Genomic DNA, 8034 nt, shown 5'->3' with positions numbered 1-8034 from the left:
AGCTCCCGGCAGCTCCCGTGGGTCTCTGCAGGACACTCTTCCTAAAACACACCCAGGCTGCTGCGATTGGCTGGCGCGGACACTCCTGCCGGAGGAGGGACGGCCCGCCCCCGCCACGGATCTGTCCCCACTGCAGGAGCAGGACCGGCTGGGCTGCAAACACCACCCCGAACTCACACAGGGACCCCGCTGCCCAGGGTCAGGGGAGGGGCCGGGGTCCCCACAGACCAGGGCTGGGGACCGGAAGATCCCTCCCAGGGGACCCCACAGTGTGTCCCAACAAGGTGTCCCCGGGATCCCCCGGTCAGGGGTTTAGAGACAGCAAGGACATCCCAGAGGTGCGCCCACGGGTTCTCTGTGGTCAGAGGGGCCCTTGCAGAGGACATTGAGGTCTCTGACTGACGGGCCCCACTCGGGCCACTGGCCGCTGCTGCGGTGGGTCTCCCGGAGCCCCCAGGACGGGGTGAACAGGTGCTTTCATCTCAGCCCTGGGGGCAAAGGCATGGGACCAGCAGTCTGAAGCCTGCAGGCTCTGAGCGCCTTGGCCAGCAAACCCACCGGGGGCTTCCCCTGCAGGTTCCGACCTCTCCCGCCCTGCGTGGCCCTTCTCCAGACCCTGGGCAGCCTGTGCCGCCTCCGTCGTGGGAAGCGGGCCCTCCCAGCGCAGCCCACGCCTGCAATCTCTCCCCCTGAGCCGACCTGGAGCTAACCAGGAGCCCAGGTCAGGGGTCTGTCCAGGGCCCCGTTCCTGCCTCCTCCCGGCTGCTTCCGGCGCACTCCGCAGGTGCTCCCCAGGCACCCCGCTGTCTCCCACCCCGGGCTGGACGCCAGGACAGGGCCAGTGTGGGCTTCACAGAGTGCACGCAACATTTGGGGGCCGGAGTGGACGGCTCAAAGTGCTGCCTTGGGCTCCCACGTTCCCGGGTGGAATTCTCCCGTGTAGCCACGGCTGAGGTTTCTCTCCCTGCACTGTGCGGTAGCTTGAGGGCGGCTGCTGTCCTGGCTCAGGGACATCTGGTCGGCCGCCAAGCCACAGGCCACCGGCCTCTCTGCCTCTTTCCATCCTAGCTCAGGCCCCGTCACCTCCCCACTCTCTGCCGTCCTCCCTGCTCCTCCTCCCCTCTCCTCCTTCCTCCCCCTGCTCCTTCTCCATCCTCTCCCCTCGGCCTCCCTCTCCCTCCTCCTTCCTCTCTTCATTGAGACTCCCCCCTCTGCCCAAAGCCCCCTGCGGCTTCCTCTTGGCCCATCGGTTTCCTCCCTTCCTCCTGTTTCCTCCCTCCCTCCTCCCTCCTCCCTTCACTGAGGCCCTGCGGGGACACCAGCCTCCTGTTTCCCACCTCCTGCCACAGCCCTGGGAGAGTCTATAAAATGACCTGTGCCCTGGTGTGACACGGGAGCAGGAAGCAGCTTCCACGCCTCCTCCCACAGTCACGGGGCCCGGCCCTTCCTCTGTGCCCTGGTGTGATGTGGACCCGTGGTCACGGGGCCCGGCCCTTCCTCCCTCTGTGTCCTGGTGTGATGTGGACCTGTGGTCACGGGGCCCGGCCCTTCCTCCCTCTGTGTCCTGGTGTGATGTGGACCCGTGGTCTCGGGGCCTGGCCCTTCCTCTGTGTCCTGGTGTGATGTGGACCCATGGTCTCGGGGCCCGGCCCTTCCTCCCTCTGTGTCCTGGTGTGATGTGGACCCATAGTCTCGGGGCCCGGCCCTTCCTCCTTCTGTGTCCTGGGCGGCCAGGTGTGGGCTGGACACCAGGTGGGGACATCACGTGGGCTGAGGGACGTGTCGTCCGTGCCTCGGCGCTGCCTCTTTTCTGCGAGCCGAGGGTTGTGAAGGGTGCTTGAGTGAAGTGGGCCAAGTGTGAGCCCCTGTAAATTGCTGTGACTTCCCTGTTGACCGTGCCCTTGGGTCCGGCAAGGGGTGTTTGCGAACCCCTCCCGAGGCCGGGCACGGAAGCCCTTGGTCCAGCTGCTTCCTGGAATGGAAAACCCTCTTTTCCACTAGAAAATCCCATAACCCCGCGTTTGAGTTTTGAATATTTAGCATGGGGAGCACCCCTCCAATGGCTAGGAGAGACACCAAGCGGAGATAAAGGTTTCATTATTTACAAGTCCTTCGTCCACGGCCGGCCTGCAGGCCCCACCCAGGCAGAGATAAAGATTTGATATTTATGGGTCCTGGTCCTGCAGGCCCCACCCACACTGGGTGTGAGGAATGCAGCAGACAGAGAGGGACCCGGGCCAGCACCTTTATTGAGTCCAAGGTATTATCCCACCCTGTTTCTGGCTTGCAGTTGTCATGCGTGGTTGAGAGCCAGCGGGCAGGGTTTCTGAGAGGCGGCACTGAGACGAACAGGGGCTCCCTACGTGTCATCGCCAGGAACAGAGGCACAAAGCTGGGAGCCCCGGACCCGGGTTTCAACAGCATGGGGGCAGCCGCGCGGCTCACGGGGCCTCAGGCCGGGCCATGACGGGCTCAGAGCACACCAGAGACCGGAGGCCGCGTGATCTCATTCCGCAGGTGCGATTCCCGAAGCTGCTCTGTTCTGAGCTGCCTTCTTTAAAACCGTCACCAGGCTGGGCGTGGTGGCTCATGCCTATAACCCTAACACGTTGGGAGGCCGAGGCGGGCGGATTGCCTGAGCTCAGCTCTGGAGTTCGAGACCAGCCCGGGCAACATGGTGAAATCCCGTCTCTACTGAAAAAAAAAAAATAGCTGGGCGTGGTGACTTGTGCTGGTAATTCAAGCTACTCGGGAGGCTGAGGCAGAGGAATTGCTTGAACCGGGGAGGCAGAGGTTGCAGTGGGCTGAGATTGCGCCATTGCACTCCAGCCTGGTCTCTGTCTCAAAAAATAAAAAATAAAAATAAAGTCATCAATTCTGTTTCCCCCTGTCCTTGCCGAGAAGCAAAATGACGTGAAAAGGATAGAGAACTGTGTCTCCGAAGCTGAGTCTTACCCCTTTACCAGAGAAAAGACACAACTTTGGGAGGCCAAGGCGGGCAGATCACTTGGAACCAGGAGTTCAAGACCAGTATGGCCAACATGATGAAACCCCGTCTCTACTAAAAAAAAAATACAAAATTTAGCTGGGCCTGGTGGCACGCACCTGTAATCCCATCTACTGGGAAGGCTGAGATGATCTCACCTCACTGCAACCTCCGCCTCCCGGGTTCAAGCGATTCTCTTGCCTCAGTCTTCTGAGTAGCTGGGATTACAGGCGCCCCCCACCACGCCTGGCTAATTTTTGTATTTTTAGTAGAGACGGGGTTTCACCCTGTTAGCCAGGCTGGTCTCGAACTCCTGACCTCAGGTGATCTGCCCATCTCGGCCTCCGAAAGTGCTGGGATCACAGGCGCCCTCCACCTCGCCCGGCTAATTTTTATATTTTTAGTAGAAACGGGGTTTCACCGTGTTGGCCAGGCTGGTCTCAAACTCCTGACCTCAGGTGATCTGCCTGCCTCGGCCTCCCAAAGTGCTGTTTTCACAGACGTGAGCCACTGCACCTAGCCCTTCACATCGGTATTCTTTCTTTTGAGCCACGTCCTGCTCTGTCACCTGCTGTAGCCCAGGCTGGAGTGCAGTGGCACGACGTCGGCTCACTGCAGCCTCGAACTCCTGGGCTCCAGGGATTCTCCTGCCTCAGCTTTCCAAGTAGCCGGGACTACAGGCACGCGCCACAATGCCTGACTAATTTTAGCATTTTTTCATATACGGTCTCACTATGTTGCCCAGGCTGGTCTCAGACTCCTGGGCTCAAGTGATCCTCCTGCCTTGGCCTCCCAAAGTGCTGGGATGACAAGTGTGAGCCACCGCGCCCGGCCAGCATCAAGCCAGGGTTATTTAATGCTTCACTTGCTGTTTATTGAGCAGGAGCTGGGAGATACTGGTTTTTGTTGTTGTTGTTTTGAGATAAGAGTCTCGCTCTGTCGCCCAGGCGGGAGTGCACTGGCGCGATCTCAGCTCACTGCAACTTCCACGTCCCTGGTTCAAGCGATTCTCCTGCCTCAGCCTCCTGAGTAGCTGGGATTACAGGCATCCACCACCACACCTGGCTAATTTTTTATTTTTAGTAGAGACAGGGTTTCCCCATGTTGGCCAGACTGGTCTCAAACTCCTGACCTCAGGCAATCCACCCGCCTCGGCCTCCCAAAGTGCTGAGATTACAGGCGTGAGCCACCACATCCGGCCAGAGATACTGATTTTTATGAGCAATACGTATAGGCTTCCTAAATCACACCTCTGGGAAAAGTATTCTCCACGTCTGTAGCTCTTGTCTCTGCTGGTTTGGGGGTTCGGGAAGCAGGGCACGATTTTGCATTGTAAGTATCGAATAAAGAACGCTAAGGCTGGCCCGGTGCAGTGGCTCATGCCCCATTTTCCCGGGCATGCGGTGGCCCATTTTCCCAGCTCCTCCCCCAGCGGGGCAGCAGGATTCCACAAGCCCCATCTTTTCCCAGGCTTGTTCTCCTTGATTTGGCCGGACCCAAGCTCTCTGCCCTTGGTGCCCTCCCCAGCAAGAGGCTAGCCCTCATCTCTCCTCCTGTAGTCCCACCTACTCAGGAGGCTGAGGAGGGAGGATCCATTGAGCCCAGGAGTTTGAGGCTGAAGTGAGCCCTGTCTCAAAAAAAAAAAAAAAAAAAAAAATGGGCTTGAAAGAGCGCCCGTTTCCAGCCGGGCGCGGTGGCTCACGCTTGTAATCCCAGCACTTTGGGAGGCTGAGGCGGGTGGATCACCTGAGGTCAGGAGATCGAGACCATCCTGGCCAACACGGTGAAATGCCGTCTTTACTAAAAATACAAAAAATTAGCCGGGCGTGGTGGCGGGCGCCTGTAGTCCCAGCTACTCCAGAGGCTGAGGCAGGAGAATGGCGTGAACCCGGGAGGCGGAGGTTGCAGTGAGCCAAGATCGTGCCACTGCACTCCAGCCTGGGCAACAGCATTAGACTCTGTCTCCAAAAAGAAAAGAAAAGAAAAAGAGAACGAAAGAAGAAAGAAAGAAAGAAGGAAGGAAGGAGGAAAAGAAAGAAAGAAAGACAGTGTCCGTTTCCTCTGGCCCAAGGGTGCCCATGCCACAGCTGAGCTAGAGAAGGAAGTCAGGGATGAGGAGCGGAGTCAGGGATGCAGCCCTCTCAGCCCGATGCCAGGTGCACCTGCCCAGCTGGTCCCGTGCTAATCATTCTTACACCAAGTCCCCACGCTCAAAATGGTAACACAGCCCTAAATGTCCCAAAATGTCCTCTGATCACACACACAGCAGGAGAGTCACTCGACTTTGTATAGAATTGTCAAAACACATACAAATAAATGCTACCCCACACCAGGGTTCAACGTTAAAATAGATGACCATTTTCCACTGATCAAGTCAATAGAGATTGAAAAACCAGCACTTTTGGGGAGGCCGAGGCAGGCAGATCGCTTGAGCCCAGGGATTCCAGACGAGCCTGGGCAACATAGCAAGACCCTGTCTCTACAAAAAATATAAAAATTAACTGGGCGTAGTGGTGTGCACTTGTAGGACCAGCTACAGAGACCTCATCCCTCCTCCTGTAGTTCCAGCTATTCGGGAGGCTGAGGAGGGAGGATCACTTGAGTCTAGGAGGCCGAGGCTGCACGAGCTATGATCACACCACTGCACTCCAGCCTGGGTGACACAGTGAGATCCTGTGTCTACCAAAAAAGGAAAAAAGAGAAACTTCTGTCTACAATATTGATGGTTCCTGAAGTTGCCTCTTGACATATCTTAAGTTCGGCCTAAAGGTTTCTCTGTACATAGTGAACTGTGACGTAACAGGAGGTGTAAACAGACCAGAACCTACTCTTGTGCCAATCACTGAATCTCAGCCAAAGGCAGCCAAATGTTCCAACCAGGTTCAAACAAGGTAAATGTCAACCCGCACCCAATGCAGCTGTTTGTCTGCTTTCTGTGTGTCCTGTCCTTTTCTTTTTCTCTTTCTTTCTTTCTTTCTCTCTCTTTCTTTCTTTCCTTTCTTTCGTTCTTTCTCTTTCTTTTCTTTCTCTCTCTCTCTTTCTTTTTCTTTCTTTCCTCTTTCTTTCTTTCTCTCTTTCTTTCTTTTTTATTTTTTTTGAGAGAGAGTCTCGCTCTGTCACCCATGCTGGAGTGCAGTGGCGAGATGTCAGCTCACCTCAACTTTTGCCTCCCCATTTCAAGCGATTCTCCTGCCTCGGCCTCCCGAGTAGCTGGGACTACAGGTGCGTGCCACCTCATCCGGTTAATTTTTTATATTTTTGGTAGAGATGGGTTTTCACCATGTTGGCCAGGCTGGTCTTGAACTCCTGACCTCAAGTGATCCACCTGCCTCGGCCTCCCAAAGTGCTGGGATTACAGGCATGAGCCACAATGCCAGGCCCCTGATTCAGTTTTTGACCACAGCTGGTTTCCTCTTTTATTTCAGGTATACAGGCCATGTACACTGATTGTTGTAAAATATATTCCATCTTACTCCTCTTCATATACACATATATATATTTCATTTCCTTTTTTGAGACAGGCCTTTGTTGTGTCGCCTAAAACTCCTTGGCCAGGCGCAGTGGCTCATGCCTGTAATCCCAGCACTTTGGGAGGCCGAGGCGGTCGGATCACGAGGTCAGACTATCGAGACCATCCTGGCTAACATGGTGAAACCCCGTCTCTACTAAAAATACAAAAAAATTAGCCAGGCGTGGTGGCAGGTGCCTGTAGTCCCAGCTACTCGGGAGGCTGAGGCAGGAGAATGGCGTGAACTCGGGAGGCAGAGCTTGCAGTGAGCCGAGATCGTGCCACTGCACTCCAGCCTGGGTGACACAGCGAGACTCTGTCTCAAAAAAAAAAAAAAAAGAAAAGAAAAAGAAAGTAAATAAATAAATAAATAAATAAATAAATAAAAATAAAAAATAAAACTCCTCAAGCGATCCTCCTGCCTGAGCCTCCCAAAGTCCTGGGGTTATAGGCACCAGCCATTGCGCCAGGCAGTAAGAAGTTACGATAACTCAGAGAGGAACTTCAAACGGGACCCTGATGAAAGACTTTGTTGCTTATATTTCTTCGCTTATGTAAACAGTTGCTCCTAATGTCAGAGGCATTCGAACCAGAGCAACTCCATCTTGGATAGGAGCTGGGTAAAATAAGGCTGAGACCTACTGGGCTCCCTACTGGGCTAATATACCGGGCTTCCCAGTCACAGGATGAGATAGGAGGCTGGCACAGATACATGTCACAAAGACCCTGCTGATAAAACAGGTTGCAGGGCCAGGCGCGGTGGCTCACACCTGTAATCCCAGCACTTTGGGAGGCCAAGCGGGGCGGATCACCTGAGGTCTGGAGTTCAAGACCAGCCTGACCAACATGGTGAAACCCCGTCTCTGATAAAATTTACAAAAATTACCCTGGTGTGGTGGCATACGTCTGTAATCCCAGCTACTCCGGAGGCCGAGGCAGAATCGCTTGAACCTGGGAGGTGGAGGTTGTGGTGAGCCGAGATCACGCCACTGCACTCCAGCCTGGGGGACAGAGCTACAGAGGAGACTATCTCAAAAAACAAGAAAAAAAAGAAAAAGGATCCTGCCAAGCTTGTGACTGTACTAAATGCCGCTGCAGTGCACACTTTGAAATGGGTAAGTTGACATTATATAATTTCACATTGAATGATTAAAAACAAAAATGTAAATTAAATGTAAAATTCAATGATTAATTAAATTGCAAATTGAATGATTAAAAATAAGTATTGAGTATGAATAGGTTACCTTTTCTGAAGAATAGGCGAGGTTAAAAAAGGCATTTTTTCCTTTTTTACTTTATAAACATCTTTACAGTTGAATTTTTATTTATTTATAATTATTATTTTTTGTAGAGACAGGACCTGGCTATGTTACCCAGGCTGGTCTCTAAATCTGGGGCTCAAGCGATCCCCCCACCTAAGCCTCCCAAGGTGCTGGGATGACAGGCGTTGAGCCACTTCACCTGTTTGCATTTTTAAAATAAGCTTGCATCACCTTTTAGATAAAAATTAACTACAGATAACCTCAACTGACCCTAGCAG

This window comes from Pongo pygmaeus, chromosome Y (genome assembly GCF_028885625.2).
Source record: "Pongo pygmaeus isolate AG05252 chromosome Y, NHGRI_mPonPyg2-v2.0_pri, whole genome shotgun sequence".
Lineage (NCBI taxonomy): Eukaryota > Metazoa > Chordata > Mammalia > Primates > Hominidae > Pongo > Pongo pygmaeus.
This window is presented reverse-complemented; position numbering follows the sequence as displayed.